Source organism: Triturus cristatus, chromosome 6, assembly GCF_964204655.1.
Source record: "Triturus cristatus chromosome 6, aTriCri1.1, whole genome shotgun sequence".
NCBI classification, from domain to species: domain Eukaryota; kingdom Metazoa; phylum Chordata; class Amphibia; order Caudata; family Salamandridae; genus Triturus; species Triturus cristatus.
This window is the reverse complement of record NC_140589.1, coordinates 896,150,050-896,164,257: the sequence shown is the minus strand read 5'-3', so window position 1 is coordinate 896,164,257 and position 14,208 is coordinate 896,150,050. Positions and strand designations below refer to the sequence as shown.

Sequence of the window (14,208 nt, the reverse complement as noted above, 5' to 3'; positions counted from 1 at the left end):
TGCCGCTGTCACCGGTGCTAATGAGCTCCAAGGGCGATATTTGCACTACCTCACAGGATAGTATCCCTCTAATATTTAGAGAAGGTACATCTACGAGGGAACCTGAACTCTTGGGCACAAATAGCAATCAGGTAGACACAGTTACTACTCCCGGTATCATTAATCCAGCTGTGATAACTAAAGCGCAAATTACCCCAATTCCTACACATATAAAAGTAGTCAACAGTAGGGTCAAAAAAGTTACGCAAGTTAAAATTCATGGCCCCCCTCCGGCTAAACGGCGTAAAAGTAACCTTTCCAAGAGGAAATTTAATCATGCAGACTTTGGTACGAAAAAGGGTGTTAGTACCAAAGGAGGATTGGTTAAAGTACTAGACGAAGGAAGGAAAGGAATTTCTCCAACGCATACATGTGTAACTACGTTTACCGACCCTGTTATTCCTATTATCGATAGCCCCCCTGCGATGGGAAAGATACAGGCATCTCCAGACAGGGTCCTGATTGGGAGCATAGAGTCCATAATGAGGACCTATTCCCTGGCTATCATAGAAAGACTTGATAAACTAGAAGACAGACTTGGGAATATAGAACAAGAACTGGAGAAAAAGCTCGTACCCAACAAAGTACCGTTTATTCTCCCTATACAAGCCCCAACGGTACCTTCTTCATCAGGGACATCCGCTACAATAACATTAACTACCCCTGAACAGATTATTACTCAGCCTCAACCCTCAACTTGTATGAGTGGAAGTGTATCAGGGAATATCCCTGTTGGACCTAATAGTAAATCTATATCAGAACAGGCTGAAATGTCCAACGGACAGCGGAATAACTCTGGCCAAGCCGTAGGGAATATAAATAGAGAGAGAGGTAACGAGCAACTGGCCCGAGATAAACTTAACAAGGGTCCTCTTCCAGAACTTCCGCCAGAAGCAGTACCCCTAGTGGTAGTTCTTACTGGGGTGCCGGAGCTGGAGAAAGATAAACGGGAGAGCTTTACCCAGTTGAGAAATAAAATATCACACTGGCTAAGTCTACATAGACCTATTACAAATAATATAAATGGAGAAATTATTCATGTCCGCCGCCTTCCCTGGTTGGGAGGAAGACCCAAGGATATTGAGGGAGATATAGTGGTCATTAATTTTAGAGATCGGAATGCCGTCCACTTTATACTTAATTGGCCGACAGACCACGATAGCAAACCTATTATCCCCCGCCCTCTAACCTATTTTTACCCTCGCTCAGTGGTGTTTCCACCAAATCATCATTCACAGCGAGCTCCCCCCCCATTTTTATCGAGGCAATTGCAACCAAACCCATATTGCCCACCGATCTACAATAATGGACCTATGTTTAGTGAGAGGCAACCTCCACCAGCAGTAGATCTGTATGGGTGGAATATTATAGGCCCAAGATATAACCCTCTAATACATAGGAGAATGGAACAGCTCAAACCTTTTACACCCCTAGATACCACCAACAGGTTTGAGGTGTTTAGTGGACTGGAAGATTGCGATTGATGCCATCGAGTCATAGGGAAGGGGGAGAGGGATTTTGGTGGGGATAGCGGGGGAGATATGGGCAGACGAACGGGGGAAAAAGGTCTAATAGATATTGATACACCCATTGGATACAACGTTATATGTAGTACTGGGGGTTGCACAAGTAATTTTGCCCAGTTTGACTGCAACCTCAAGGCTCTTTCCCCGGCTAACGGAAGCAGTAGTCAAATCTTACCAATTGTAGATCACGTGCCAGGGGATTTAACCCATGTTCACATCTTGCCCCCTTTATCCACCGAGGCTGATAGTTTAATGGAACGGGGTTATAAGATGGCGAGCTGGAATATAGCGGGATGGAATAACAAGGTAGAACGTCTTGGATGGTTAGAATTTATAACCCAGTTTGATATTCTGTGTCTCCAGGAGACTTGGGCGGCCGAAGATGTCTATCTTGATGGGTATGTTGCCTATAATTGCCATGCCCAACCATCCAACATGGGGAGAGCCAAAGGAGGAATGGTAATACTGCTTTCTGTGAGTCTACCGGTTCGAGTAAAAATACACCGGATAGTCGGTCAACACTCTCAGTTGCTGTGGTTACAAAATAGGAATGGGCGAAATGTTTTAGTTATAAATCACTACAACAATGCCTTTAACCACTTAAATACTGACACGGTTGATGAACTTGAAGCTGAGGTGGAAAGCCTATATGGGTGTAATGACGTGCACTTTGACATTTTGTGGGGTGGTGATCTTAACATCTACATGTGTCCACTTGCTGGCGATAGGGTGTGTGGGTATGAGGATGATGGGGGGGATGAACAGACCCACTTTATGCACTCGGTTTATGGGGATTCTCTTAATTCGTTTTTGTTAAAAATGGATTTATGTATTATGACACCTAGGGGTGACAGTGAGGGTAATTCGGTACCAACCTTTATTGGTAGGAACTGTGCCACGATTATCGATTACCTCATTGTCTCTACCAGTATTGTAGCCAAGTGTTCCTTACCTGTAATAGTAGATCCGTCACTTAGTGATCATAATTGTTTAACAATGTTTCTTTCTTTGTGGGGGGTCAAAGAAATGATGGTACATGGTGTAGTGACAGATATAGTCCCACACAGACCCAATGGCCCTAGAATTAAATGGGGTAGGCAAAACGAGGAACATCTACTTTGTACTATCGTGTCAGCCTGTATAGAAGAGGTGGAATGCTGTCTTGAACCTGGAAAGAATAATGTTGACATTCTAGTTAGTTTCGACACTATTAATAAAAATGTTGCTGAAATTTTAACTGGAAGAATAAAAAAGGGCCCTAGGAGTAATGGGGGATGGTTTAACAGAGAATGTACCAAATCTTTACAAAGACTTAAAGCTGCTCTCAAGGGAAAACCGAGAGATAAGGAAGCAGTTAATACCCTCAGAAGGGAATATACAATTCATCTGAGGGATAGGAAACAGGAATTAAGGGAAGAGGCTTGGAACAACCTGACTAAAGCAGTGGACCTTAAGGATACCAAGCTTTTTTGGTCCACGGTAAATAGCCCCTTCCTTCAAAACGAAGATGTCCCGGTAATGTCAGCCCAGGTATCTGAGGAACAATGGGTGTCTCACTTCACTAGTATTTTCAACCCCGAAGGATTAGCTGAAGGGGGGGATAATGAAAGTATGGCATTAACCCCCATACCTCTTAATATTACAATCTTAGAGGTAGATGCAGCCATTCGGGCTAGCAAGGGGGGAAAGGCACCGGGCCCGGATGGGGTACCCGTTGACCTTTATAAAGCTGAGATCTCCATTTGGAGCCCATTGTTAACAAAGGTTTTCAATGCAGCTGCGACGATTGCGGCTCCACAGACCTGGGGGGAATCAATCATTATTCCGGTATATAAAAAAGGGGATAGGGGCGAGGCAAAAAATTATCGCCCGATCTCCCTTCTTACTGCTTCCCTAAAAATAATGAGTAGAGTATTATTAAGTCGTCTGGAAGAATGGGTAGAAGACAACGGGATCCTTGCGGATTCACAGTATGGATTTCGCAAGGGGTTGGGCACTATAGAACAGTGCATTAATCTAGATCTCATTATATGTAAATATACACGAGCCAAACAAGGCTCGTTGTTTCTTTGTTTTGCCGATTTATCCAGTGCCTTCGACTTGGTTGACCATGGTCTTCTGTGGTCAACCTTGTTGGATATGGGGGCACCTCAAGATATTATTTATTTCCTGGCCCAATTGTACAGGAATCTGACAGCAAAAATACGATATGGGCAATCGGGGGAGTGTACCCCTAGTGTTAAAATAGGATCAGGTATCAGGCAGGGATGTGTTCTTGCACCTCTTCTTTTCTCCCTTTTTATTAATGCGATTGAGACGGAACTTCGCTCCATAAGTGCAGATGTACCGACTGCAGGCGGCTTGCCCATCCCAATTCTGCTCTACGCGGATGACGCGGTTCTGCTCTCTCAAACCCCTTTAGGGCTGCAAAAACTAATGAATAAATTTGCAGATTTTATCAAGGGGAGGAAATTAAAAATTAATAATTCAAAAACTTTTATAATGCCCTGTGGGAAGAAAATTAAGAACTTAAGGCCCTTCACAGTTATAGATCAAACCATAACAGTGGTGGATAAATTTTGTTATTTGGGTATCACTTTTAATAGTGGGGGGATGTGGACCTCTGAAATGACAAATGTTAGAGCCAAGATGGCTAAGTGCTCTTTTGGCCTATTTAGGTTTGCATCCAAGCTAGGCTCAAGACGGATATTCGACATGTTATACCTATACCGACATAAATGTGTTGCTCTGGCTCTATACGGATCGGGAGTGTGGGGCCACTGTAACAATAACATGCTCCAGGTAGAGGAGAACAAATTTATTAAAAAACTTCTTTGTCTGCCATCTTCTTCTTCAACAAAGTTGATCCATCAAGAGTCTGGCTTAGAACATCTATCAGACCTGATTAGATTAAGACCCCTGTTAGTATGGAGATCTATCTGGTCGAAGGAACAGACTGGTTTTACTAGAAAGATAATCTCTGATTGTCTAAACCTGGATAAATGTTCCCGTATCCCGTGGCTTAACTATATCATTCGAACGTTAGATGACCTTTTTAATTTTAGGGTTTGTGATAACCCTTCCTGTGTTTTAGACATCACGAAGACTGAGATTAAACATGAATTTCTGAGGGTTAGCAGGATGAAGCGTATCGCAGCTACTGTCCAGTTCTCCACACATGTTTTTTATGACAAATATAACAAGGAAGAAATGGGGCCCCCAGGATACCTCAATATGGTTAATATTCGTTCCCACCAATTTGTGTTAACAAGACTTCGGATGGGGACTGTTCATTTGCTTGTTGCATATCCTGAAATGAAGATATATACTACTGCCCCCTGTCCGTGTGATGGGACTACTAAACAAAGTACGGAGCATTTTTTACTGCTATGCCCTCTTTATCTCCATCTTCGAAAAATATACCTGAAACCACTTTTTAAAAAATATAAAGTATTTAATATTGTTTCAGCCATGGGGCTTTTATTTGGGCTTAACTCACAGGACATTTGCTATTTTACTGCTGTATATATTTTAAAATCGATATGTATGAGGAAAAGCACCGTTTTATGACATGTGATTAATTTAAAATTTGCTGAAACCTCATGTTTTTATATCTATGTATGTATGTACTTTTATGATCATTAATTTATGATCGAATAAAGTTTTTGAATTGAATTGACTGTGTGAACTAGTGACTGCCATGCATGAACACTTCTGTATCCTACTGTAGCACCGCCAGGCCACAGGGGGCAGCAGCCGCCGGAACCGGGACCGTCCAGGCGATGAAGTGATCAGGGAAGCGCCAGTGACCCTTTCTCTCGCTCCTTTGCGCCCAATTTACAAAATTATTTTGTCATCGCAGTGGTGACGCGTAGGTTGCCAGTTTCCGGGGCAAGGCAAGTACTGCGCCCTCTAACCAGTGGAATGTTTGCACTTCCTGAGTCCCTTCCACCACTTTTTTTCCTTTTAACATTTTGCGCCCCTATGAATTTTGCGCCCGGGGCTACCGCCCCTGTGGCCCCACCCACGCTACGCCAAGTACCATTCAAATGCGCAGTAAGTGTAATATACACTCAAAAATGGCACAGTCTCAGAATCAGGATCGACACAAAAGGCTCTTACCGACAGCAAATTCGCCACGAGAGTGGGCTTTCTACAATCATATGAGGGTTACCCACGGCAGCGGGGGCTCCCGCCTCCCACAGAAGTGCCCACTGCAAGAGTGTCGAGCAGCACTGACAAAACAGCTATATTGGGGTTATGCACAAGCTTTTACAATGCATTCCCCACCATAACTGCACAGGTAAACACAGAGGCGTAAGTGGCACAATTTGGATGATAAAGGAGTTAAACCATATATTGGGGGGGGCGGGGGCGTCAGGGATTTATTCTCATAAAAAGATATTTTCCACGTTGAAAAAGAGAGGACGGTAAATGTGCGTTTGTGCTATTTTATGAACGCGGATTATCAGCTCTGATATTAGGTATCCGGGCAGTTTCGATTTTCTGAATTCGACTGAAAACTGATGCACAAATGATAAGCTCTAACATTGTGTCACAGTCCCAATCTTTAGAAAATCAACGTGGGTGAGTGTCTGTAACATGGATGACATGCAGAGTACTGCAAACATTTTCAACTACGCAATAAAAGCCACAAGGTGGCGCTCGTGTGTCTCGTTACACACAATGTTTGAATCACCTACATACGAGAAATCTTTCACCAGTTTCCCATATCTTGGTTAACAGGTAATGTAGCGTATTCACCTCTACTCACAATGTCACGTTCCCCAAAAGGGACAAAAGGCAAAGTTCCTGTGTCAACATAATTTCTGCGAGTTTAAGGATACATTGTAGTACAGTGTGTATCACTCCTTTATCGGTCGCAAAATACTCTCCAGTCAAAAATAAAACTATAACACGAGGAAGTAAATATTCTTATATTGCACAAAACCGAGGGAGAAAATTACACCAATACAGAAAACACCAAGGTCCTTACAGGCCAAATAAAACAAGAAAATACATGAATACATTAGGTCTTTCATGAAAGTACGGCGACAAGTCACCAATCCAAAATATCCTGGAGGCTACTGGCAAAAGACCTGAGGCCTTACTTTGGTCAGATTGTGATCAGAATTGGACTGGTCACGTGTGACACAGGGACATCTCCTGATAGGCAGTAAGACACAGGGCTACCTTGATGGGCGTCCTGACAGGGATTTTTAACTTCCACATGCCTGAAAGCGGACATTGGGAAGCAATTATTAATATTTCTGGCATATACGTGATTTGCTGTGGAGACAGATGCTCATGGTTCTTGAACCGAACTTTGAAGCGCTGGCATATCAGAACCTTTCTTCTATTTCTGTTGAGAGCTGCCCGCAAAATATATGGTGTGTAGGGTTGCCCCCATACCCCCCAAAAATTCCCAGGATTTGTTCCCATTTTTAATATCTGCAAATGTCCGGATATGATACTTAAATAGACCTTTAAACAAAATCATCTGTTTTTATTTTAAACATGGCCCTTGTTTCTTTGTTTACTTTAATTATCAGTCAGGGTTCATTAGAATAGCCCTAGAACACTTTAGAAAGTGCTTTCTTCTTATAATTACTGTTTGAAGTATGTAAAGATAACAGGAAAAATTACTCGCTTTATGTGTTTTTCCTGATTTTTGTACAAGCTGTGACATTAACATGCTGGTCATGCTGATAAAAACGGCCTGGTTGCAATCCTAATGGTGTGATAAGCAACATATTTAGGAAATTATGATGTGAAATAAGTCACCTGACTGCATTTTAAAAGCTTTTTTTTATTGAATCCCCATAATCAACTTGAGAAGGTTGGCCTCAGTAAATACACCTTGTCACTCGATGTTATTTGGGCAGGTACTGAATGCTGCTCTTTGATCTCAGACCAGTTTATCTGGCAAATCTAAAACGCCTTCAACTAAGACCCAGGAACTCCAGTGGAGCATCTGCAGGCATCCCTGAAGAGCTGCATAGACTCCAGCCCGCAAAAACTCAACACCGGAAAGCACCACTGCAACCTGTGCCCTCTAGCCTGAGTTGAAGTGGGCCAACGGTGCCAGCCTGGTTCCCAGACCCTCCAGATTCAAAGTCCACCTTGCGTTTCCCAGCTGTGGTCTTCCCGATGCCTCCTGCAGCCTCTTTGCGCAGGCCCCCACTACCACCAGCGTTTCTGGTGACAGAAACCCGATGCCTCAGGACACCTCTGCACCCAGCCGCCATGGCCTAGGGCTAAGAGGACTAAAGGTGTCTCCGAGCATCATGAGACCTGAGTCCCCCTGATGGTACAGCCAAACTGGCCCTCCCCGGTCCAAACCTGCATCCTGTTTGTGACCGGGCCGATCCCCATTGACTTCAAAGGACACCCGACGCTCTATTGTACCTCTGCTCCCAGCCGCCCCAGTGCCGCCCAAAGTTACCTGTTGGTGCAGCTTTGGCTCGTGCCCCATACTCACCTTAAGTCCAGGAGATTGGTCTCATCAGTGGTTGTAAAGAACTTGTATGCAGTATTTGTTTTTCCTCTATAGGATAACAATAAATACTGCCTCTGAAAAATGCACTGCATCGACTTTTGAAAACCATAAATATTTCTGTCTCGAAATGTACTTACCTGATGGTAATGATTTTGGTGCCAAATGTTATATAAAGATGCATGTTATTTTTATAAATTGGTGTGGGTCTCCTAATTGAGTCAGGTACATCGTTTATTGACTGTGTATGTATTGCAGATGTTTAACACTCCTTTCTGATAAGCCCCAGGCTGCTGGACAACACTACCCCCTAAGAGAGCAGCTTTGAATTGCTAGAGCAAGCCCCTGTCCACTTATAAGAGATACCTGGACTCTTTGCACAGCATACCTCTTTTTGCTTTAATATATAAAGAGCCAGCTTCCCACACACATCAATTGGGAGAAATCCAGGTGCGGTTCTCTTATATGGGCGGAGGGGCTACGCCACCCCCCCCCCCCCCTATTATTTACCCCAGAATTGTTGCTTTCTAATTTCCATGGTACTGAGGCTGCCAGTATTTTAAAAACAAAGATAAACTGGGCAGCGCTTTAGAAGCACTCACCTCGGTTTATATTCTCTGACCTGTTCCTCCACCTTGTTTTAAATAGATTTCGTCAGACTGCCATCAGTAACTAATTGCCGGGCTGATGAGCTCACCGCCTAGAAGCGTGTGAGGTCATCAGCTAGGCAAAATCATTGCTTCCTGGGCTTCACTCCTCCCCCTGATGACGTGAGAAAAAAGTTAGCCCCTGGGCGCCTCAGGCTGAAGCCCGGAAGCACCAGGAGCTGCACGTCCATCAGGAGCTGGAGCCAAGCCACCCCACCCTTTCACAACTCGTCACAGGATGGGGTGGGGTCTGCAGCCTCAATGACCCCACCTCAACCTGTTAAGAGCTGTGAAAGGGTGGGATTAGTGTTTGCAGGCGGCAAATTGTGCATTGGAGTCTGCGCAGCATGATAATGTTTTGTATGATAGACTTAGCCGGTTCACGTGACCTGCTCGAGAGAAGACTGATTATCCTGCAGTGTTACCACTAATATTTGCAGGCCCGGGTGAGTTTCTTTTCGTAATTTAAATTGATAGCATTGCCATTAAGTAAAATGTTTATCGGCTACACGTGTGTTTTTTAATGTGGTAATTTATGGTTCTTTTATAGCATTAGCAAGTAACCGAACTTTAGCCTCATTTCCGCTCGTACTGGGGTCAAACTGAATAAAATATTCTGTCAACTTAAGGCAGCGGCACATAAATATACCACACACACCTAAAATGGAAAAATGAATGTAAGTTAAACTAGTTGGAAAATGCTTTTTAAAGTTGCGAAATGCTCTGGCACTTGATTAAAGCGTTGCTACTGTTTGAGTGTGTAACCGGAAAGCTCTGATAAAATGTATTTAATTTCATATTGTAATATGCTTAGTTTAACATAGACTGCCAGGAATTGTGAAAAAAAATCCTTGGATAAGGTAAAATGAGAACTTTCAAAATGTATATAATTTTGAAACTCACAATCACACAGTACCTAGTGCTAGGGCAAACTTTTTTTGAATTAGAAAGAATAAACTCCAGAACTCAGCTTCTAACACCCTGCCTATCAAGAATGATAAATCCAGAGGCGCAGCAAAGTTCGCATTAACTGTAAAGGAGCGGCTTTATTACAAAAAGTATGGGAACTGTTCATTGTGAGTTATAAAAAGCTTGGGAATACCCTTACCAATAGATCCCTCCCACTTTAGCTTACAGTATTTCACTACATCTCTCTGTAGAAGCGAAGAGAGGAACACTATAACACATGAAATGCCAAATGATGTTCTCTTATAATTATTCCTATATTTTGTTCCTCTGGATGAACTAACAGACCTAAAAACATGCCATAAAAAGGACTCTTCGCCCCAAACGTGTTGGCTTATTTTCTTCTGTTTATTAAAACTCATGATTTAGTCTGCACCAATGATACTACTAGGCCTAGGAGAAATTTCAATTACATGGCATGATTTCTAGAATTTCGCATGTGCAAAATTCTTGAAATTACACCATGTCACTTAATTATATTGCATTCATGGCAAAATTATTGCACTGGAACAATTCAAATGACCAGAACAGAAGATGTTGTTGGTTGCAGATCTACCGTTTTTATAGATTCCTTTATTGGAACTAAATGGATCATCACATCCAAAATGGATGCAAAGGCTGGATTTTCATTTCTGCTAATTGTTCATAATTTCAACTAATTTTCTTAGAATTGGGCCTAATTGCACAAAAGCAACCCCTTATAATTACCAGATCAGTCATGTCATGTAAAAAATATAGTATGTTACCGTACAAGGGCTAGCCTCTCTAGTCAAAAAGGGTGCAGCCTGCACATGCATCTTTAATCTTTCCGTACTCTGAAAAATTGTTGCTCACTCATTAATTGCAAATTGGTGGTTTCATTTTACGCCTCACCACTTCCAAACTTCACCAGCCGCCACTGGAGAAATCCATTCTCTGTCAGAGGGGAGACTAGGGGAACCAGGGCGAGCAGACAGGGGACCTTCTGAGTAACACAAATAGGCGTTAAGTGTCTGGGAATTATGATGACGGCAGAACGTCAGGTTCCTCTAGTTTCACCTGGACTGGGTACTCCAAAGAAGACATTGAAAGATGACACAACCTCCCACTATCAATTATGGGAAGGGCTTCTATTTCTAAAAAGAATACACTTCCTAAACTGCTACATGTACCAAATAACAACCACTTCTAGATACTGGACTTGTGCTTCAACCTCCTAGATTAAACACTGCCAAAAGCTGTTTGGGATGTGTTCTGTCATTGTATTCTTTATTTGGAGCGGGGCATAGATTGTATGTGGTATTCTATTTACAGATTCCAGTAGTCCAGGACATTCATTTACCGGAGGTCTTGGAGTGGAAGCTGTGCTACCTAGCTCTTACCTGTTCCTGACTGACTAAATAAAGTCTTTTAAAAACGGATCCTATCTTGGTGGATTTCATCATAACAATTGGCGGCGAGGTTGCTTTGGGACCAGGACAAAGTTTTGGTGTGATGCAAGGGGAAACATTGCAAAGAAGTGAGTGGAAGGACACATAGTGGGTGGAACATATTTTTGAACGGAGTACTGTACAATCCAGTTTGGCATCTGATCGTGTTGGAGAAGAAGGGGTTGTTGATGAGAGGGTGGTGAGGAGCGAGGGAGTTTTGGAAGGAGTTGTTGTGTCGGATGTGGTGCAATCTGGAATGAATGACTTGATGGTTGTGGAAGAGGGTGTTAAGGATGGTGGTAAAAGGAAAAGGGTTGTTTCAGGATGGTTGAAGGAATATGTAATGTAATTGTGTTCCCTATGTTATTTTCCTACAGTTCTAGCTAGTGTTACTTCTGCTTAAATTAATATTCACATGATTTTATTGTGTTAGGGAGGGGGGATGTGCGTGTCATTGTATTCTTTATTAGGAGCGAGGCATGCAGCGGGGCACAGAATGTATCTGGTATTCTATTGACTGATTCCAGTCCAGGACATTCGTTTACCGGAGGTCTTAGAGTGGAAGCTGTGTAGCCTGGCTCTTACCTGTTTCTGACTGACTTCTTAAATAAAGTCTTTCAAAACGGATCCTATCATGGTGGATTTCATCATAACAGATGGTGGCACCCCTGGGATAGCTTTGTGCATGTTCTACCGGTTGGTCTACAATAGGGATCTGGCACTTCCAGACACCAGACCGTACTATAGGGTCAACCAACTCCAAGTCATTCATGAATGGGGATTCACCCCACAAAGTGAGGTGGCAACCAGACTGGAGAGAGCAATGTGGCAAAGGCCAAGCATCTACATATACATTAGAAAGGATAGGAAATGCACACTCTCGCTAACCCGGGTGACCCTGAAAGAGTGAGAAGACACCACTAGAATCCTAATCTGGTTAGGGAAAATCAATATTAGCCACACCATTATGAAAGAGGACAATATTAAAAAACGTCGACAAACTCACCAACTTTTAACACACGGAACAGATTGGGATAGAAACCCTGAGAGAAGTACTGGGGGAGGAGAAGGTAAACAAAATTCGAGGAGCTGCAACAAGAATACAAACCGGCACCCACCCAGAGATTCAAATACCTTCAATGGAGACACGGCTTCCATTCAGGGGAGGGATTTCCTTGAACACAGCCCTTTGAAAAGCTGGGTGCTGGGTGGCGCAGTCACTCCAAACCCAGCGTTCCAACTGTACCATATCATACTTAACAATACACCAGATAAACTTCAGAATCTGCAAAATAGATGGGAGACTGACCTGGGAACCATAGAGGATGTCGACTGGGAAGCAGCACTGATGCACCCCAACAAGTTAATATTCAAAACTAGTTCAGTTCAGTATTTAACACCAGATATACTACAATAAGACTAAACTTTTTAAAACAGGAAGAGCCTCAGATCCATACTGCCGCAGGTGCATCACAGAAGAGGGTACATTCCTACATACCCTCTGCAGTTATCCCAGGGTGAGCATGTATGTGGGAGAAGTCATACAGAAATTGGATACAATGGACCTAGAAATTCCCAGTATGCCCCATTTGGTCATACTGGGAATTCCGAGTGGTGTAGATATTCCGAGAACCTAACTTCTGTTATGCATGGGGGGTTTATCATAGCAAAAAGGGACGCAGACACTTTTTGGGGGCGGACACAAATTCCAACGAAGGCCAAGTGGCAAGACATTATGGAGAGGTGGAAAGGATGGTATATGAGATAATAGACTGTCTGTGGAAATTCAACAAGGTTTGGGGAAAATGAAAATTGTACTATGAACTTCATGAAGGATTTCTATGGCTCAACAGGTACAGCTACTTCCACCTGGTGGTTACCGACTGAGGAGCGACGGATGGGGAAACATGCCCAAGATCGGAATCTAGTATATCTACTCTAAGGTCCAGACGGGGGGAAATGAAGGTGGCCTTGCTTTGGACATGATTGTATCCTTATTTGCTTGCCATGAGTGCACTGTTATGTGTCAGAAAAAACAATAACAACATTAAAATAAAAGAATAGCACTTTTACAGTTTGATCCTTTATTTCATGTTAAGATTACGTCATCCAAAAAAATTTCACTTTGTATAACCCCCATCTAAACTTTAAGAACAATACATCCTTTTTGGAATACATTAGAGCAAGAATTTTCTTTTTACATGATATTTGCCATGATAATGTCTTTGTTCTTTTGAAGATTTACTAAATTATCTTCGAATAAATGCTATAAATATGAAATGTTGTGTAATACTATATTAAATATGTTTCCTATGATGTTACCAGAGAATAAAATTCCAGATTAATGTTTCCCAAAAGTCTGGTCATCTAGCTTCCAGAATATAAAAGAAATTTAATTCCCTTAACTTACCTACCTTACAAAAGGAATTTTCTAAGTGGGATGAAGTTTGATAGTTTAACCTCCCTGGTGAAATATCACAAAAAAATATGGTTAGGTAATACTTCAAGAATATTTCCTATGGCTTTTTATCAAACTAATATTTGGATTTTATGCACATGACTTTGAACACGGAAAAATTATGCAAAACTAAATTGATGTATTCTTCTCTATGTTGTTACTGTTCTGCTGTAACTGGCTTATTGATTCATATGCTGTTTAAATGTCCAAATATATTACAATTTGAGAAAAGATGTAAGAAATAATTCAAAAGATTTGACCAGTTTTTGAAAATATTTCTGTTTCTATTATAGCTAGTAAAGCACTATCACTAGCCTTTCATTTATCACATTCTCAAGCCAACATTTTAAATTTCATTAGCTATTAAAACCAATACTTTTGTATTGGAAAAATGCTAATAATTTATCCTCAGACTGGCGGTTTTGGGTCACTTTTCATAAAAAAACATTTTGAAATATCTGTATCTGCGCTAATGGAATCATTTTTCTCATCAATTGTTCTGGATACCTTTAGATAATTATAGTCTGGATAACAATTCAATATATGCTAGGATTATCTTTGACTCCAATACATCTTCTATGCAGTTGTATGGTTGCATATGGATGATATGTATTATAATTACTATGTTATCTTTAGGTAAAGGCTCACATGTGTGTTGTTGCCTTCA

General features: G+C 41.9%; 1 long non-coding RNA gene across 1 annotated transcript; it reads left to right on the top strand.

Moving 5' to 3' along the window:
- The first annotated feature begins 8,878 nt into the window (after nucleotides 1-8,878).
- On the top strand, nucleotides 8,879-13,149 carry LOC146820754 (uncharacterized). Its single transcript, XR_014962615.1, has 3 exons — nucleotides 8,879-9,154; nucleotides 10,968-11,172; nucleotides 12,937-13,149. It is a non-coding gene; the product is annotated as an uncharacterized LOC146820754 (long non-coding RNA).
- The last annotated feature ends 1,059 nt before the right edge of the window (nucleotides 13,150-14,208 follow it).